At 32.5% G+C, this 22,500-nt stretch overlaps 1 protein-coding gene across 3 annotated transcripts in view; it reads right to left on the bottom strand.

Moving 5' to 3' along the window:
- Positions 1-22,500, bottom strand: part of LOC115224821 (glutamate receptor ionotropic, NMDA 2B-like) — a 743,429-nt gene that overhangs the window by 699,156 nt on the left and 21,773 nt on the right. Inside the window, exon 1 of one of the 3 annotated variants that reach the window (XM_036513847.1) lies at positions 10,632-10,667. The exons of the other annotated variants lie outside the window; for them this stretch is intronic. The gene's annotated coding sequence lies outside the window, so the exon portion shown is untranslated. Of the gene's footprint in view, positions 1-10,631; positions 10,668-22,500 lie in introns of those variants that run through there. 3 annotated transcript variants of the gene reach the window in all.

Raw genomic sequence — 22,500 nt, 5'->3', positions numbered from 1 at the left:
GAAAGCAATGTCCTTTCTTTTTAATAACAACAGATTTTGATGTGGCAAGGATTTAACTATTATTTCTAGAAATGGATGCGTCGACTCATCGTATCCATTTTCGGTTCATTGCTTTTGTTGGTGTTGTTTCGGCTGCGTAGACAACGGGACGCTGCTTGAGCAAGCAACCGTGACCAGCCTATATTATGTCGAACACAATGTTTCCTTTGTCCCATTATCCGATGAGCTCGTATACATAATATTAGACTGTGATTTGATAGATAGTTAACTGCTACTTCTAACAGGCCACGTTCTAAGCTTTGAGTTTTGAATATATCTCTTAGTTTTAAATATTCCCGTTGATATATTTGTCTAACACCTTGCAATTAAGAAATCATAAGCATACTGTATTTAATAGCATGTAAGATGCACTTCTTCCTCAAATATCGCTCCCTCATCAGTAGGTCCTTTAAGTGAATATGAGCATATATCACATGCTTCAATGCACTTAGAACCCTGTTTTCGTGAATATGTGCAGCTGAAATCGTTGTACATATCATAAACCCTTGCGCCTCTTATATCATCAAATACGATATATATATATATATATATATATATATATATATATATATATATATATATATATTGGGTTAGGTAAACATGTGTAGAATGCAATATAAGGAATTCTGTTCAATCTTCGTTCAACTCCATTTCTACAATTCACTAATAATATATATATATATTATATATATATATATATGTGTGTGTGTGTGTATGTGTGTGTATATATATGTATGTATGTATGTATGTATGTATGTGTGTATGTATGTATGTATACATATATTCCACCACACCCAAACATACACACAGATACCAACCATTTCTCACACTCATCTTTTCCAGAAAGCAATTTCAAAATTGTAACTTAACGTGTTGGTGATTTTTTCCTTCTTCTTCCTTTTCATTGAGACTTTTCTATGTCTCCTGTTTCCGAAAAAGAGCTATGCGCAAAACCTAAAACAACAACTCTTTCCTTCTCTGAGCGTCTCATTAAAACTTTGCATGCACTATGTCCTCGCGCTGTTATTTATCATTGTTGTATTTTTTCTACGTTGTTTTTAAATTATCTATCTATTTATCTATCTATCTTTATAAATTTAAATGTGGTTAGATCGTAGATGATCTTCTTCTAGCATATTGGATTTCCACTTAGTGGTCATCCCGCTTTATACGTATGTATTATCTATCTATCTATCTATCTATCTATCTATCTATCTATCTATCTATCTATCTATCTATCTATGTATCTATCTATATATATATTATACACAAAATATCCGATTCACACACATATGTGTGTGTGCATGTACGTCTCACTCTTTCGATTTGTGATTGTAAAATATGTAACTTAAAGAGCTATGGATTTGAAAGCCGGGTAGATACCTTATTAACTCTCTGTTCTTATCCTCATCTGCCTAACCACAACAAATGATAGGGAGCATGCATAATTTTAAAGACGGTACTTCGCTCGACAGATAAATTCTGGGTTTCTTTCATTGGATTTCATATAGCATACAGAATGTATTATTAATACCCCATAAAGAAGAATGGAGAATAATACTGTAAAAATAAATGTTGAGGATGTATAACACCCCACCCCCAAAAGCTACACTGCAGTTTCCATTTATCAAACTTCAAGCAACGAACATTGCTTAATCTGAAATGGCTTTGAAAAATGCCTGAATCATACAAATGTTAGCATACCAGGCTTGAAACTGAAACCCGAAATCATATAGTATTCAAAATGAATTTTAGTACAGTGTAATGGGAATGAATTACTTCATCTCTCCTTTGCGTGCTTTGTCTGAAAGATTATTTCAAATAGCTATAACTGTTATAGGAAACTATCGGCTGTTGTCACTGACTAACCTTAAAGACCTCATAATAAAATGTATCTCTGCCTTTAAGCCAGAGCCAATAAATTTTTAACTCGGAAACAATATCCTTCCTCTGACTTGGGAAAACAATTAACAACTGAACCGTTCTCTCGTACGCCGTTATATTGATGATTCAATAAAAAAGATAAACAAATGCATGAGGGCAGACTTCAAAATATATCTTAACATGGTGACATCTTGCAGTTGCAGCAAGAACAATATCATCAACGATAATTATATTTTTAATGACGGCGGTGACAATATAAATAATGATTATAATTCTTTTAAGTTTTAGCACAAGGCAAGCAGTTTAATGCGGAGAGGGTTCGTCTTTATCATCGACCCAGTACTTGACTGGCACTTTATTTTATCGATCTGGAAATGATGAAAGGGAATGCTGACCTCTTCGGATTTGAATTCAGAAAGTAAACAGCCACAAGAAATGCCGTTAAGCATGTTCTCCGACGCGCTAACGATTCTCCTAACTCGCCGTCATAATGATAATAATAAGAAAATAAGAGAAGGGAAAGCAATAACTGGAAGAAGAATAAGAGAAATATAGGAGGACTGACGGGCCAAAAAGAAGATAAAGAAGGAAAGAAAGAAGGAAATGGAAAGAAGAAATAGGAACAAAGACAACGTAGTAGTAGTTGTAAGTGAAAAATATGAATGAGAAGATTATGAAGAAGAATATGTACAGTGAATATTCTCTTTGTTATTCATAACATTCTAGTGAAATCCGATGGAGCATGTTTTAATAAAACAAGAGATGTTATAATAAAACTGAGTTTATTGAGCATTGATTCGTGCTTCGTTTGTTCAATGAACGACAGACTTTCTGATTAATGAAAATTAATTATTAAAATTTAAATAAAAGCCAAAGCAAAAAAATGAAGAAAAAATAAAATAAAAACGAAATTATTAATTTAAGAAAACAATCTCCTTTTAGTCGTTGCATATGAAATTGTTTAATGAGAATCGAATACTAAAAAAAAAGATATAAATAGAAGGAAAGAGGAGTCAATTCATTAAACAAAGGTTTAATTGGACTGCTTTGATCTGAAAACTATAATGAAATTCAACATGGTTTATTTTAAAGAGAAAATAAATAAATTTCGTGTTCTAAAAGAATGTAAATATAATTTCTGAAACAAAAACGAAGTAAAGGAAAAGAATGTCAATATCTTAAGTGAAGTGTGAGAAGTGTCTCAACATGGCTTTTACATTAGGGATGAGTAGGTATATACACACGCATATATACAACAGTACAATGATGTTAATACGATGTTAATGGTTTCATGCGAATATTCACGTAATCATTCAGTAGTAGATCACTAGAGGCAAATAAGCCATAACGTGAGGTGTGGGGGAAAACATGATTCTGAGTGATCACAAATGAAACAAAGGGGCATGGAACTAGTTAAGTGATTAAAAGGAAGCAAACATATAGTGACTGTAATGTCGATTGCACCCCTTGTATTTTTACACCGGTGACACTAGTTACTATCTAATATACGAAGAAGGAATTTTTCTCATACAAGATATAAAGTATTAAACAGTTATACGATTCCTTATTGGTATATTATTTGAGTATGGATGCAGAAATCCACTCACATACATAAACTCGTTTGTATACGCATGCGAATATATATATTTTAACAGGTGATTTGCAATGTACATATTACGTTTTTGCACACGTTTGCGCCATTATATTGCATATGACTGCATTTGCTTTGAATGTGAAGTAGTGTATACCTATAGCTATCTCTCTATACACACATCTATCTATCTATCTATCTATCTATCTATCTATCTATCTATCTATCTATCTATCTATCTATCTATCTATCTATCTATCTATCTATCTAGCTGTTTGTCTGTCTCTATCTATCTATCTATCTAGCTATCTATCTATCTCTAATTTATACATACATAGATACATACATACATCCACACATACATACAAAGAGTGTACAGTGTGAACAACAGCAGAAATGTTGGTTATTTGTGATTTGCTTACTGAAATCAGGTGGACATAACTAACGGAATTTGATTTTCTGGTCATCAGAATGATGTACCATCAGTCTGGGAGTAGTTATGTTTTGTCAATAAGTGTGGATTAGATTGCATACTAAATCATTCAATTGCAGTACGAGCAATGGTTTCAATATTGGTCGTTTAGTTTCTGGCTAACACCTACTAACAGAAGGGTGCAATCTCAATGCACTCAATCACATATAATACAAAAAACTCAAAATAAACACATTAATAAACTCATCTATATGATTGAAAAATCCTCCAAAATAGATTATTAATCGCGAACCCATTACTTATAACATAATACGTTAATATTAAACACACATTCCAAATATACTAATATCGACCAATTGCTGATTAATGAAGTATTAATAAAATAGCTAACATTTTAAAGTCCTATGTTGTTGTAAACAGATAAGCCATGTACAAATTGCAAAATTGCAAGGGTAGCAACAAATACCACGATATGCATAAAACAAAACTTTGAAGATTTAGAGTCATAAGGTATTTTGGTGCTTCGAATAAGAAGAAACTTCGAATCTAAGAGAAATTTGAATAGAACGGAAAATATTTCTCTCAATTCTCTCATCAATTGACTCAGTGCCACATTTAGGGAGAGGAAGCTGATCTAGCATCTTACTGGTACTGGTATTCATCACAGCTGAGTATACTGGAGCATCGTCGAATGAAGTGACCTGCTCAAAGATAGAACGCACCACACCATCATGGTATTACAATCAACAAATGACTACTCCTAACCAGTAGACCAAGTGTGTTCTCCATGTGTGCGTGCGCACAAACATTTATGAAATATGTGTGGAAGGGCATGTGTACGCGAGTGAGTGCATATGTACGCATATATATATATATATATATATATATATATATAGCTCGGTTCTATAACCACAAAAATTAGGGATAAAATTCGACAGGAGCAAAATGAAAATATTAAAGACATTATACCATCCAGTTTCCAGTGGACCAATTGGTTTCTGACTTTAGTTTAGCAAATAAATAATATTATTCGCTAGGTGAAATCGTCTTCAACAGGTACACCTTAGATTAAATATATAAAACACAATGCATTCAACTATGTGCCTCTTGTTTATACATCGTAATGTTTTCAAAATCTACAGCGTAGGCGCAGCCCCTCGTCGGCAATAAGAAAATGCCAACTTTTAAAGTCCTAAAATTATTCAAAAACTTACAATACTTAATCATATAAATCATATAAACAAGAGGCACATAGTTGAACGCTATATATATTCAATCTAAGGCGTACCTGTTGAAAAATATTTCACCTAGCAAATAATATTATTTATTTGCTAAACTAAAATCAGAAACCAGTTGGTCCAGGAAACTTGATGGTAAAATGTTTTTATTTTTTCATTTCGTTCCTGTTGAATTTTATCCCTAATTTTTGTGGTTATAGAACCTAGCTGTTCTTCTAGCGTGTTGAATCCCACGAGTGGATTCCTTATGTATTTAAATAAAAACTGTATTTTATGAGTAATACATAGTCTTCGGACGAAATTTTTACACGCAAGGCCACTGGAAGTGAAAATTTCTATTAATTTCTATTAATTTCCATTTCCCTTCGATATGATTAAGTATATATATATATATATATATATATATATATATATGTAGGTCCCGGGTTGATTCGGGGTTAACCACAGTAAATAAGGTACTCAATACATAGCAGAGTAAAATTAATTTATTATATAGAAGGAGCTTCTACAGGGCTAGAACTGTTTCATTCAAGAGAAATCTTCAGGAAGCTTCAGGAGCTTCCTGAAGATTTCTCTTGAATGAAACAGTTCTAGTCCTGTAGAAGCTCCTTCTATATAATAAATTATATATATATATATATATATATATATATATATATATATATATTATATATATATATATTATATATATATATATATAGATATATATATATATATATATATATATATATATATATATATATATATATATATATAGGTTAGGGTTAGGGTTAGGGTTAGGGTTAGGGTTTATATATATATATATATATATAGAGAGAGAGAGAGAGAGGATGGGGTACTGAAAGGTTCCTGTGTTTTAGGGTGTCGCGACGGCCTTGTTGGAAGTCTAATTTTCCAAGTCCTTCTACACGGCCTAGAAAAATTGAAGGACCGCTGTAATAAGTGTGTGAATCTGAGATGGGAATATGTTGAAGAAAATCCTAATTTATTCAATCTTCTGTATTCTGTTTTAACTAAAAGCAGGAACTTTTCAGCACCCCTTCGTCTCTCTCTCTCTCTCTCTCTCTCTCTCTCTTTAACTATCTATCTATCTATCTATCTATCTATCTATCTATCTATCTATCTATCTATCTATCTATTATCTATCTATCTATCTATCTATCTATCTATCTATCTATATATATATATATATATCTCATTGTATGTATGAATACATTGCGACGCTATCATAACGGCTTATATAGAAGTATTTACCTTTTTAAACACGATCACAAAAATAAAATACACACACACGAACACACACACACATACAAGGATTAGACTTGTAGAATGTTTTCTCTTCATGGAAATACGTTGCAATTTGTTCTAACTTTATAATACATACAATATGTGACATTGTCTCCTACCGGCAAATTGTTTTAATTTCTAACGCTTTGGTAGTATCTTTGGAATTTTCAAGAAGACTTGGGGATCAATAACTGCTGAGTATAGAATATGATACTGCCAAACCTTAAAGGAAACGCATTGTATTCCTGTTCCATGTTAGTTTCCAACTAAAATATGACAATTTCAGATCTTTATATTTCAATCATGTGGTGTTAATAATGAACTAGTTTATAAAATAAAGGTTTATCAAACGACTATAATATATCATATGTTAAAGTGGTATTGTGTTTAGGTTTTAGCGCCTTGTTGTTTCCTTTTTTTAAAATGTTTCCTTTTTTTAAAACTCGGAGTCTATCATTCACCAGTGAAGATGATTAACGAAGAAAATTAATCACGGTTTCTATGCTAAATTTTCCTGTTCTTAGAATCTTCTGTATCGATGTTACAGCGCAAGTAGAATTGTGGTAGTCTTGTCCTATTACACTGATTCGATATCACAGCCAAACTTAATCCGATACGATATCTCTTTCACTTCGTGACTCTGTATGTGCGTGCTGGGAAAGACGTGTTCATTAGTGCAATTTGAACCTTGAGCCCAAAGAAACTGTTAGGTAGCCGTAAGACATCTCGCCCGATACTCAATCAGTTCTACTAAATTAAGAGGGGGTACATGTACTTCATTGATAGACACCGTGCGAATAGGAGGTATAACCGACATTGATTGAACATAGCACAGAGCCTTCTGTCAATCGCTCTACCGATTCTGCCAGTTCGCCACCTTTAAGTTATAACATAAGAACTGCCGTGCTGCAAAGTTTGTCAAATCGATTCTGCGTTATTAGATGTAGTAAATTACTATATCGAATATTTGATCAGTGTTTGATCAATCGAACATTGAACAAATATCAAAAAGAAAAAAAAGGACTTGTTTGATGTGTCATTTTTCTGTATTTTCGCTTGAACTTAAAATTCTTTTCGTATATTGTCAGGGAAAAAACCACAAGCAAACTGGCTTTCATCGTGTTCCGGATTATAGTGATGCTGACCTCCAAAACCTCACACTGTAACTTTGAAGGTATACAAATGTATGTGTTTTATACTCATATATATTGTGAATTCCTATGAAAATGTAGGCGTTGTGAATCGCATCCTTTTACAGTAAGTGAAGCATCTCGTGTGATAGTTATATCATACATAAAAGATGAATCCAGTATCATAGAAATATACAGGCTCTATACCAATGTGTTACACTTTGTCTTAAACGCACGGAGGTGTTACCGATTTGATCTCATTTAATATATGTTGACCATTGGATGTTTATGATATCAGAAGTGATATCACTGAATTTGATTACCCTTAACACGCCATAAAAACTTATGTAAAATAATGTTATACGTTAATATAAAATACAAAAAAGCTTTCGTCAGATTTGGTCATACTATTTTATAACCTAATTAACGATATTGATATTTTCCTACAGTGATTAGTACGGTGTGATATTCCTTTTGATCTGAATATAATTTTGTTATTTATTATTTTCTTGTCATAAAATTATGTCATTTGTGGTTGAGATAAATTGAAGTATCAGATAGAAGAGATACAATTTACAAGTTATTTCTTAACAAAGAACACGATAAATTTATTTTTTCCGATGGCATACAACCCTCTACTAGTATATATATATACATACAAGGTCTGTGTAATAGTTAAAAATGTAAGAGCAATGAGCACGCAGTCACAACTGGAATGTGAAATTTTAAACAAATATTTTGTTGCTTAAATGTAACATTCGTATAACTTGTCACTCCATGTTGGCTTTATTTTTATGTTCAGTAATTTTGTGATCCATACATAAATACATATTTCGTGTTAAGCTTAACACTGATGCATGTTACGAGAATTTCCGACTGGAAATAGAACATACCCCACCAAATTCAGTTACAGTATCCGTTTTAATATTGTTATGGCTAGCTTGTACCGGCATAGTCATATGATAATGAAATCAAACCAGTTAATGATATTTTGATTGCATTAACACGTACATTTAAGAAAATGTATAATAAATGAAAAGGACATTCTATTTCTTACGGAAAGTCTTTCTCAGTCAACACATATCAAAATTTGAACAAATTTTTGAAATTTGCCGCCCATTTGATGAGTGAGTGGACACACGAAAGTTGCACTCAACACATTTCGTAAAAGTGGCATATTTAACAACTTAGTTTCGTCGTTTCGTTCAACGAACCAATGAAATTTTAATCCGCATTGAGTTGCGTCAAACCGCTCTCAAATGAATATCGGAACTGAAATGGAACTCAAACGCGATCCTCCGTGATGTGAAACTGGGATAATGAAAAGAACGTCTCTTTTAATATATTGTATATTCCACATCTTATATTGGACTATTATCTCCGGCTCACCAACGCTTGTACTTTCCATTTTTCTATCTTTCTCGTCTTTTCTATCTAGATGCTCAAACGTTGTTTTGTTTTCTTCATCAATTGCATGCAATTGCGTAAACATGTTCGAGTGAAGCTTTGCTAATTTTTTTTTTCTAGCTGTCACCCTAAACGAAAATATGGCATCACTGGTCAGAAACACTGGATGCTTCACTCTAGAATTTAGATTTATTTTTACTTCTGCTGCTACTGCTGTTAATACCTGCTGCTGCTACTACTACAACAAGAGCAACAGCAAGAACGACATCTACAACAATAACAAAAGCTACTAAAACTACTACTAATACAGCAACAAAACAATAATAATAACAACAATAACAACAACAACTACTACTACTACTACTACTACTACTACTACTACTACTACTACTACTACTACTACTACTACTACTACTACTACCACCACCACCACGGCTACTGTTACTATTACTGCTACATCTGTTTATTTGATAGTTTCACTTTTTCAGGTCATTAATTCACTGACTCCATGTAGTATAGAATACCAAAAGAAGACAAAATGAAAGAGACTAGGCGAAATAGAACTAAACACCGAGTAACCTGACCATTTGTGAGCATCCAACCAGAATGCAGGTCCTATGTAGAAAAACACCTTACCTCCTGGAATCTGTCTACACAAACACGCGCGTGCACACATATGTATGTATGTATGTATGAATGTATGTATGTATGTATGTATGTGTATATATATATGTATATATATATATATATAATATATATATATATATATATATATATATATATATATATAATATATATTATATATATATATCTATATATATATATTATATATATATTATTAGTGAATGGAATAATATTAAACTAATTAAACTAATAATATTAAACTTCAATTATCCGCTCCAACGCACGGTTGCAACACCAAATGGTCTTATCTCCAACCGTGCTGTTTTCCGCTGTGATTTTTGCTACCCAGGTATCGGTTAAACCTTTGAATAATCTGTTACAAGAAAATTCATCTTTCTATTTCAACATATATATATATATATATATATATATATATATATATATATATATATATATATATATATATACGAATTTACCTACACGCTAGGCCACTGGTAGTAACAATTTCTAAAATGTTTATTACTCTGATATTATTTTTTCTGGATAATTTTCGAAGTAACGCCGGTAAGAAAAAGTCAGAAACCATGGTCCAGGAGATGGATAGCAAATGTTTGTATTTTTCATTCCTTTCGAAGTTTATCCCTAATAGTGGTTTCGTTATTGGCTGTTCCTTCTAGCGTTCCAGGAATCCTATGACGGATACCGCTTATGTGTTTAAATGTACACTGTATTTATATGAAGAATATATAGTCTATTGACTTAAGTTTTCTACACGCTAGGCCACTGGTAATAAAAATTTCAAAAATTTTTATAACCCTGATATTATATATATATATATATATATATATATATATATATATATATATATATATATATATATGTATATCATGTTATGTAGATACGTAAATAAATCCCTAAACACGGAAGACTTGAAATTCCTACCCTACATTGGTTGTGACAGTTTGTCTTCATATTAATGTTACTGCAATATTATTTACAGTTTATGATTCTTCTTTTCATATTGGTGACCGTTTCTGAAAGTGAAGTAATGTTAGTTCATAACTATTCGCTATCTTGGCCAAATGAGATAATTTTCTATATTTAACAAAAGATTAAACGTTACCTGACTGTTCTTGTTTGCCTCATTTAGACTTTGACATGATATTCGCTCGTAAAATTATGGTACCTATAATGTATATGATTTCCTTTGATAGAAGTATTTTTACAGTGTTAAGTGTTCATTTTATTAGCTCTGAAACATAATTTTAGCTCGTAGTTTCATATGTGTCAAGTATACAATGTAAAAGCTTCAACTGTCATGATATTTTTTATGGTTAGAAATAATCTTTTGATAGTTATTTGATAAGTATGCGAGGAACCTCATAGGAGCTCAGCAGGAGGAAAGTTTCTCTGCTATTCTGGAAACTTTTCCGTGGCAGATAGAATGATGACATTCTGCGGCGTATTTCACCTGTAAAGACGCGTTGGTAGAGCCATACCTGATCGGTTTGTTTAATTCGCCTCCCATGTGTAATCAAGTTTATTTTACTCATAAAATACGAACACAGTCATAATCTTATTCTAAAATTTGCTCTCATGCCATAGTGCAAGGTGAGTCTCTTTGTAAAATAGGAATCAAACACTTTGATTCTGAAGGCAACTGTTTAGAAGTATCGAAGATATTCATATACTTACCGATGATAAAGACGTCTTTTTCAAAAGAAATAATTGCCCAGAGGCTCCTGTCATTTGTCACCAAAATAAATAAAACAAATTTCAGTAATCTTAGAAGAAATGTCTACTCTACCGCTCAAAGCGACAAATTAAAAAAAAAGGTAATCTTCTTCAAATCTTATATCCAACAATCTGACAGAAAAGGTAGCATTAGCGAATATTGTCCATGATAGGAAGAAATTAAACGCATGATAGTGATAGCTAATAAACAATCAATGTCATAACTAAGCTATGATTTAGCTACAAAAAAAAATTCAAATTGATTAAGGAAAAAGTAGGTGAGTTACTCAATAACCGTATTTTCTAATTACAGAAAAAGCATTAATAAATAACAAGTCACGAAAACCTTCATGTTATTTGCAACATCTTAAAAGAGTATTAACAAACTTTTAGAATTACTCATATATTTCTGAATATCACAGTAATATGATTTTATGCAGCGTTGTTTGAGAAGAATATTTATAATATAGGAAGTTATTACATAAACATAATTAAATGATTCTTATTTTCTTATCAAACATAATGGATTACGTAACATAAGGACTTATAAGTATTCAAAACGATTTCTATCATACGATTTCTATCATAATATAATTATTTGCAAGACAGTTTTACATTAAGTACATAAAAATAATGATGATATTCATTTTTTCTTCGCATGAGGTTATTATGAGGCAGAAACTGTGTATTCGAAGCAGACTTGATACATGTCAATGCTAAACATCACGTGGAACGTAAAGTATTAAATTAGCCTCGTAATACTGTCATATAAAATTGTGACAGACAAATGTGCGTATATACACACATACACACGCATATTTAAGAATAGATACATGCACATTTATGTACCTATCTACGTATATTTATATATGTTGTGCATGTAAATATATATGTATATGCGTATATACATTCACACACATATATATCTGTATATAAAGTCGCAAATTGACGTATATATAAGAAATTCGTTTTAAAACGAAGCGGTGCTAGGCTCGAATTTAAATCGAGACTTCATGTAAGGCGCAGTCACTTTATATAACCCTGACTGACCTATACCGTGTGAATGAAATTCTGTAGACCAAAACGTTCTACTCAAGAAGTCCGTACAATCCACGTTTTGTCGCTTCCAGCAGCTCAATCTTCTTGGTGTAGTAGCTCTATGTATATAAATAATTATGCATATACGTGTGTAAGTGAAGTACATAAAAACCCCCTTCGGTCATGAATGACCTTGGGATTGCACCTAAAGAATTCCCCTCCGATGTGCAAGTCCGTGCAAGGTTGTTTATGGAAGAGCAGCATTTGCACATGCATACCAGCCTCCACTCTTCACGCCATCGACGTTATCCAAGAGTAAACCAAAAGCCGAAACAGCTTAGCACCTAGGATGTCGCATCTCATTTGTACAGCTCAGTGAACGGGAGCATCGTGAAATAAACTGTGTTGCTCAAGAACACAACACAAAGACATTACTTCCGAGAGGGAAAACCAGGAAATGCATGTAGTGAGTGAATATAGATAAAACATTTTCGAGGGTCTAGTAATTAACGTTGGGATTGAAAGCTGTACCAACCCATGAATTAAACATCGCTGAATAGCATCAAATAACCCACTCCATGATGGCTATAGCCTCTGTTGCAGCCAGAAAAATATACATACATAAATATACACTTATATTGCATATTTTTCGTGTTACGATTTCTACAACTATAATTTTACTCATATAAAAAAGAAATGTCTATACATTTGAAATATGAAATATATTTTATCAAGTATGATACCTTACGGGGCTGTAGACACATTCCACTATCGTTCAACTTACTCACTGATATATGAACATTGTTATTATATTTATACTGAAACAGAAAACAATATGTGACTAGACGAATATAATCGTGAGATCAATAATCGTAGGAGGAGAAGCAACGGAGTCAGTGTGAATATATAGAAAAATTGTTGAGATTGTTTGGAGTCGTATACGGATAGCTGACTAATTAGATTTATGTATTATGTAAATAAATATTTACAAGTCATGACTAGTTATCGGACGTTCTATGTACAATGTCTGACCATCCGAAAATTAATTTTTTAATGGACTTGTTTTTCATATAATGTGATCAATATAGACAGTTAAAAAATTTATAATATGTTATTTAATTTTGAATTTAATATATCGATAATTATAATTGCGGAATAATTATTATTCAATTTAAAAGATGGAGAAAAATAGTTCAAAATCAATTTATTTCGTACTTGTTTTGATATATTAATTCACAAGTCGGTACTATTCTTAGCCGGAGAAAAAATATGGTAGACGAAATTTGCAATAATGAAGATTATAAAACTGTTTGGCATGAAGTAACCTGTACAAGTGTGTCGGAGATATGTAAGATTGTCAGGTGTTTACTTTAAAAAATGTATTAACACTAACTTGCAGGGTTATCAAGAGGCGGAAGAAATATGTAACACGTCTAAAATATATACTAACACAGGAATGGGTTTTTTCAAATAACTGACACTTTCAATATTTTATGAATAGATATGTATAAAACAGTTTCTCCTGTTGATTAGTTGTCACCTACAAAATAGAGATGATCATCTCAATATATATATATATATATATATATATATATATATATATATATATATATATATATGTAGTTGAAATTCATAGAAAATCAAACGATGAAAACAGGTGTGGGAACAAGCATGTCTATTGATATTATTAGCCCGGGAAAAATGGAAATGTCTTTTACGTTTCGAGCCTGCGCTCTTCCGCAGAAAGAAAGAAGAGGACATAGAGAGAAAAAGAGCGAGAAAAAACGTGTAGAGTTCAGCGATCCAAAATGGCGATACAAAGGTATCTAATTTATCTATCTGGTTGCTTTTAAGCTAACTCCTATGGAGGGCTCTTAAATAGGCTCTTAAATGCATCGAGTGCATATTAAATTTGATTAAACTCGGACAATATTTTTCGACTAATGAACAATTTTCATCAAAACAATGATATAATTTGTTGACTTGGAACAAATTATTGCAAAGTTGCATGATAAACAATATTTTCTGTCTTCCCATTAGAGGGGTCAGTACAATTTTTTTCTATCTAACCTCTGCCTTTCTCTCTCTCAATTTTCTGTTGATTGTTTTCAACCATCACCATCGCCACTACCACCACCATCGCCACAACAACTTCTATACACACATCATTAAGACTTCTGAGGTCACGTATGCATTTACAGAAATATATATGAACGTGTAGCTAGGAACATTTCGAACTCATGAATTTTCGGAAAGAAGCGCATTAAAAATCTTATTCTCTGCTGATATCGACATTGCCATCTAAAACTATATAAAATCTCATCATGTTGTTGAAGAACTCCAGTTAGCGCGTCCATACCAGTGTTCCTGTGTATATGGCTATCAGGGTGAGATCCTGGATTATCGGAATAATCTAGTCGGATATTTTCTCTCTTCTCCTCTTTCAACTATATCTACAATGCTTCTGAGACCTATTGCTCCCCATGCACAAGATAATGTTATGAGGTCCGAAGTCACCAGAGGAGAATAGTAACAATGAAATATATGCCATGGTAGGATATGACTATGGAGGTCACCTGCATTCGCTCGATCGCAATTCCCACCGACTTCCCTCTCATCGCTACAACATCGCTAAATTGTGAAATATATATCAGCATAACCCAGTCCACATGACTTTAAAATGAAACCTAAAAATTATTTTGGGTTCTAGTCACGTGACATTTGTTTCTAACACAAATCAGTTATTCATCGTACAAATAGTTTAACACAAATATTTTCCCTCAGCTTTAAATGTTAAAGGCCCTGCTTAAAATGTTATGCCGGAAAAATTAGGAAGAAAAAGGCCCTGTGGCGTTCAAACCGTTCCTGGAAAACTTCCACAAATTATACTAGACCATTTGCTTATGTGTGGATAAGTTTCGGCCAACAAATACCAACTCGAGTGAAGTTTAGTGACACAAGCCAGTAGACGTACTGATGATTTAAGCAAGCAACGCTATAATAAGTTATTATGTATAAGGTATTATATGTATCTTATATGTATAAGATATTATACATCTACGCTATTATTACGTAGATGTGTATGCATGTGTGCGTGTGTGAATGTATGGGCAAGTTTCACAGTAAGCGGGTGGTTTGATAACTGTGTAAAACTTTTGAGTTGTGCCTATTTAAGTCAAAATATAAAATAACAAAATGATAAATACAAATCGATCAAGTAAATACGAAACTGAAATAAGTACTCAAGTTGATATAATTCCTGAAAGCCATTCCTTGAAGGCAATGCACCAGAATGTCCGCAATTCAGTGACTGAAATCAGTAAGATATTAAAAGTAAATGTTCACACTGCGCAACTAGTACTGACGTCTATTCTAAGAGATCGACTAAATGGCATAGGTATGAGAAGAATTACTGTGTCATTCGCCACACGTCTGTCCCACAGCAAGATTATATATCTGAAACATACAAATATACTAAATTACTTTCAAACTGTTTCCGTTTTCATGCTGTGTTTGATGAAAAGAAAGTTTTTTTTTTAAATGGTTGTCAAACTATCAGTAATATGTAAATGAACCTACGACTTGGAAACTAAGAAGAGTTTTCTGTGTAGTTTATTACCCGCGGTATTTGGGCAGAATTCCGAAAGCAACACTGAATGTTCACGTGTATAAGTATGTTTGTATACAGGCTCTCCTTCTCTTTCTCATCCTCTCTATTTCAGATAGATGTATACATACATACATATATACATAGAGACAGACATATAGGTTATATGTATATTAACTATTTACTCCCTCGTCGTCTGTATTCATAGACACTCACAGATATATATGTATACATACACACATATAAATATATTATATATGTATATGTATATATGTATATATATATATATATTATATATATATATATATATATATATATATATATATATACTAAATACTTTCATATATACATTATATATATATTCACATATGCATTAAATGTACATACACACTCACATGCACACATCTACGCACAGATACATATACATACATATATAATTTGTGTTGTGTTCAGCAAATCGAACATGAATATTATACATAATGAACTCTTTCCGTTTACAAAATCACACATACTAATACAGTTTCAATAGTATTTACTTATTTTTCATCACCTTGCTATTAAGGAAACGAAATATCAGCAAGCCATTATTGATTGGTAGTTCTGAAAGAATTATCATCTACATCTTTCGATATTTACATATACTTGTGTTGTTTCTAGTATTTTTTGTTTGCTTTTACTTGTATCCTTATGTCTTCATTTAAACATAGCTGCGACATTATTAGAGCTCTTATCACGTAAATTTGACGTCCTTTGCGAAACGTGTTACATATAGAGCAGCTGAGATATAGTAAGAAACTAAATTAAACGAAAGGAGAGGAAAGAGAATACTTAAAGTACTAACAGACTATGATAGTAAAAAGACATTTAAGCAGAAAAAATGTAGATACTTGCGACCAATGAAGTATCGAATAGGATAAATGAACTAATAAATGTACATTGACTAAATGTTATATAGTGAAATAATTTTGTTTAATTTGTACATTTCCCAGAAGTATTGAAGCAAATTAATTGACAAAATCATAGAACAATCCAAACACAAGCATACTGCAATGAGTATACTGGCTCCCCCACCTTTTAAAACACAGATTCTACAAGCCAATAAGTACAGCTTCACAATTGCTTAATCTTCTTGAAACAGCAAAATAATTAAATCACCATCTATCATTTCATTAGTAAAGAATTAACTCAGTCGTCAACATAAGCTTAGACATAGGTCTAGCCGGAGATTAACTCGGTTTCCAGTGCGTATACCTGGTTGAGATTACAACACTTCAACTTGAATGGAGACAGGTTTGTTGTAGCTTTAAATTCTCAGCTTTGCATGCAATCATTTACAGTTGTGTGGATAGGAGCAACGAGAAATTATGTTTTGCTCAAGAATACAACGCACCAACTATTGGGACCAAAATCACAATTTTACTATCGTAGGTGGAACACACTGTCCACTAGGCCATGCGTCATATTGTTTAAGCTAAACAAAAAATATCCATAGCTAAAATATTTTCGATAAGAGGGTCGGTCACCCATAGTTAAATCACATAGTTTGTAAAACAGAACGCTAAAGTCATTACGAGAAACAATTAGCTCACTGTGATTAAAATAAAACTGCAACAAAGATCTTATTAATGACTAGGGTGCCATTCTTTAAACCCGACAACAAGCTACTAATGTGAAATGTGATTTACAAATTTGATAAAGAACAGGAAATGTGTAAAGTTCAAGACTAAATGTTGAATTAACTATAGAATTGCACATTAATCACGTGTTATTATACACTTATAATAAAGAGCAAAAGAAGCAGCGCATTACACTAAAGAACACACGATAAACTAATTAGGAAAACTCTATGCACCACCCACATGAAAATAGACGATTAATTATATATATATATATATATATATATATATATATATATATATATATATATATATATATATATATAGATATAAAAATTACAATTTAAAAAAAAAGTATTTGAACAGCAACCTCAAATTTTCGTAGTAATATCTTAAGCAATCACTTGACGTTAGACACTACGTTTTGTAAAGAAGGACCAGCACACACCGATATCACATGATCCTGAGAATAAGACCGTCAAGATCTCCACACAAACTGCAGTAGCTGATGGGAACACGGGAAATCGGTGAGAGAAGACACGTGAAAACTAGAAATGAATCCTTTACGTGGCTGTGTGATACGAAACTTGTTTCCCACCAACAGAGTTTAGAGTTCAGTCCCATTGGGTATGAGTCTTCTACTATAGCCCCGTGCCAACCAAAGTCTTGTGCTGGGTGGATTTGGTAAACAGAAACTGAAAGAAATATGCATGTATATATATGTGTGTGTGTTTGTGTGTGTGTGTGTGCATCTGTTTGTGTGTGTGTTTGTGTGTGCATCTGTGCGTGTGTGTGTGTGCATTTGTGCGTGTGTGTGTTCGTGTTTATCCCCCTAATACCGCTTGATAACCGGTGTTAGCTTGTTAACGTCCTCGTAAATTAGTCATTTGAGAAAAGAATAGTTAGCAGATGATAGAATAAGTGAAAGGGGTGATCTGGTCGACAAAATTTCTTGCAGGTGTTGCCCTAGCAAGGCATCGATTTAATGATTGAAACAAATAGTAGATAAAAATAAGGAACATTGAAAAAACACCCATAATGAACGAAGTTCAACGCCTTTATTAAAATAGGATGAATTATGCATGCGAATATATATGTACATACACACATACATCACAAACACACACATGCAAATGCGAATATCTACATACCCATATACATATGTGTGTAAAATGTATGTTTATGAGTATATATATATATACATGCACACATATTTCTATATATATACATATATATATATATATATATATATATATATATATATATATATATATATATATACATGCACACATATTTCTATATATATACATATATATATATATATATATATATATATATATATATATATATATATATATATATATATTATATATATATATACATGCACACATATATATATGAAATCCAAGGATGGTGGTGTAAGAAGAAAGTTAGCTTCAAGCAAGCCGTAGTAAATATAAAAGACAAATTTCAGAGACAATGGTGGTATATTGAGACGGAAGGTTGCTGATGATTTCCTTATCGAAGTACGATAAATTGAAAAAAGCTTCAAAAAGTTTCACGGTGGGGGACCAGTGTTACCGGATGTGCCAATAAGGATACAAGAGTTAAAGAACGAAGGTGATAAGATCCGGGCTACTTATATTTCATAGTCAGCGGAACCTCGGAAGTCGGAAATATCCAAGCAAGATGTAGAGCACAGGCTACTCTTGAGACCAACAATACCTTGATTGAACGAAAGTTTACATTGTCGCAAGGAGGTACATGTTAACGCATGGAATATTCAATCAGAATATGTGATTGAATCTTTCATGTGTTAACTATACCTCCTTTTGACAATGTACATTTTCAAGATATCCTTGGCCTCAGGAGTAGCCTGTGGTACACAGTTCGCTTGGATATTTACGACTTCCGAGGTTCCGCTCACTATGAAACATTTCTAGCTGTAGACCGGATCTTATCTACTTCTTTCCATAACTCCTGTATGCATGTATATATATATATATTATATATATATATATATTATATATATATATATATATATATATATATATATATATATATATATATATATATATACACATATACATATAACGTTTATCTCACGTTAATATCGGTTCCAAATTTTAGCACATGACCAGCAGTTTCGGAGGAAGGTTTTAGTGGATTATATTGCTCCTGTGTTTAACTGGTACTTATTTTATCGACCCCCGCGAAATAATGGAAGGCGATGTAGAGTTTGAACTCGGAATATAAAGAGGGACGAAATACTGCTACGCATTTTGACCGGCTTGCTAACGATTCTGCCAGTTCACCACCTTATCTGAGGATAATATTGATTTCACGGTTTAGTTTAGCATAATGACAGAAGATTTTGGGTGCTGGGCGAAGTCGATTAAATCGACCCCAATTTTCTGCTGGTACTTATCGACCAACCTAAAGACGGGCGAAATGCCGCTAAGCATTTTACCGAGCTTGCTAACGGTTCTGCCGGCTCGCCACCGTGTCTCACGTTAATACAGGAATTTATTTTAAAGCGGCAAGCTGGCAGAATCGCTAACACACCGGGCGGCGAAATGCTTAGTGGCATTTCATCCGTCTTCCTTTTCTAGCTTCAAATTCCGCTGAGGTCGACTTTGCCAAACATCATTTGGAGGTTGATGAAATAAGTACCAGTTGAATGCTAGGGACAATGTCATCGACTTAAACGCTTCACCGAAATTTCGCACCTTGGGCCAAAATTTCAAGTATGAAACGCTCTGATATTGATTATGCCTGCAGATCAATATAATTTTATAATTCCGTTGCATATATTATTAACATTAGTAAAAGACAACTTCATATTCCGGTGTTTTGACGATTATATTGGAATCATCATCATCTATATATTACTTTATCGAAGCAAGTCAGAAAATTATACAGAATTATATATATATATATATATATATATATATAGGTATATATATATATATATATATATATTTGTCGTGAAAATGTCCATGTGCCAATTAGGTATATATGTTTATATATGCATGTATATATATATATATATATATATATCACATATAGTATTTACTTAAATACGCACACACATGTAACATATTGTCAATAGATGTTTCCTGAACTGCTGTGATAAAGTAATGTTTGAATGATGATTGCATAATAATTGCTAAATTGGCGCGATATACGAATGTTCTTTACGAATGCTAGCAATAACAGAGAATCCATATAAGTTGGGGTCGTAAAACCATGTTAAGCGTAGGGCATAAATTCGTATTAACGCAAGCTATACTTGAATCATACACTAATGTTAGGGCAAGATAAATATATTGCTTTCACAAAATAATTGCTTACGAAACGAACGGCGAGAAAATTCTAACATAACAAAGATGAAAGCACACTGCTACCTCCATACAACTTTAATACAAGTAAAATTAGGTGTTTGAAAATACATGTGAGAACATAGGCCGACAAAAATGGCCATATCATCCAATGAATCCATGTTTCAACGACTTTATTTAAACGTGGATGTGAAGAGTATAAAATCTAACGTTTACATGTGCGTACACACAAATCTATTCCCGAGTTCCCTTTTCTAAAGCTGATTTATATTACCTGTTGAAATCTACTGGAATCAGAGTAAATAAATAGCATTTTATCACCATATCTCCACTTATGCGACAAATGTTTTCTATTTATTGGCGGACTGCAATACTACTACTTGACAAGATTCTGCCATGCATTTAATCGAGAGGAGAAATTTAATAGTTGACTTAAAATCTGTGAGACCTAGTGGTAATGATGTTCAACGTCCAAATAGGAGATTACAAGAGCTTCTTCAAAAGAGATTTGCACGCTCTACTCTGGAGGAAATCTTACATTGATATTTGTTCTAATCTATTTAACCCATTAACTGTCAAGATTACTCATATATTTTGGTTTTCCAGGTTTCTTAGGAGTTGAAATAATGTACAGTATTTAAATTTTCTTCGTATGTGAATAATTTTGGAAATTATTTTAAATTTTTCGAAAAGTCCCTAATGCGGATCGCTGAAAAAATGCATAGTTATCCTCTTCTATTCAATTGCAATAATAAACATTATAGTTTGTTATGTTTTGAAACTATTGTATCAAATACGAATGTGTTTGAAATATCAATGAATGATATAGATGAGAAATGCAAAAACAAAAACAAAATTCAAAACAGTCAATATCTTTGTAGTTCAAAATTTGCGATTTATGACATAAAATGTCCTGTAGAATTAGCCAGAGTTAGTAATGACAAGCTTTAACTAATAAACGTTATTAAACACACTTCTGCAAATGCAATGTGCATAAGCAATTTACTTGAAATACAATGAACAATCCGCTGAGAGACAGTTTTTAGCAGATCCTCAAATGGGGCTCATGGCAGGCAATGGGTTAAGAGAGTACCAAGCGAAGACTACTATGCACCAGCGATTACATCCTGAGATTTCGCTGGAACAGGGATGTGTGTGTCAACAGGGTATCCATGTATTTTCGTGACTTCAAACTATATCGTTTAAAAGCAACATAATATCCGCTACTAAATCTTATTTAGTTGTAGACGTGGCCGTGATTTTTAAAAACTGTGGATCGTTAACTTGGGTACAAGTACATAATTGATTTACGGTCATTAACAAGAACGAATCAATCTTATTAGTGAGATTGGCTTATATACATATACATAAATACATGCATACAAATATACAGTATATTTCGCAAACAGGTGCTTTTATGTTCAACACCACATCGCTGCATTATGCGCGAGTGTCTTCTACAATATCCTAGTTCCGACAAATACCTTGTAAGTGAAGTCAGTACGCAGCAATTGTTGGCAAGATGATCGTA

The sequence above is a fragment of the Octopus sinensis genome, linkage group LG2, assembly GCF_006345805.1.
Source record: "Octopus sinensis linkage group LG2, ASM634580v1, whole genome shotgun sequence".
Lineage (NCBI taxonomy): Eukaryota > Metazoa > Mollusca > Cephalopoda > Octopoda > Octopodidae > Octopus > Octopus sinensis.
This window is presented reverse-complemented; position numbering and strand designations above follow the sequence as displayed.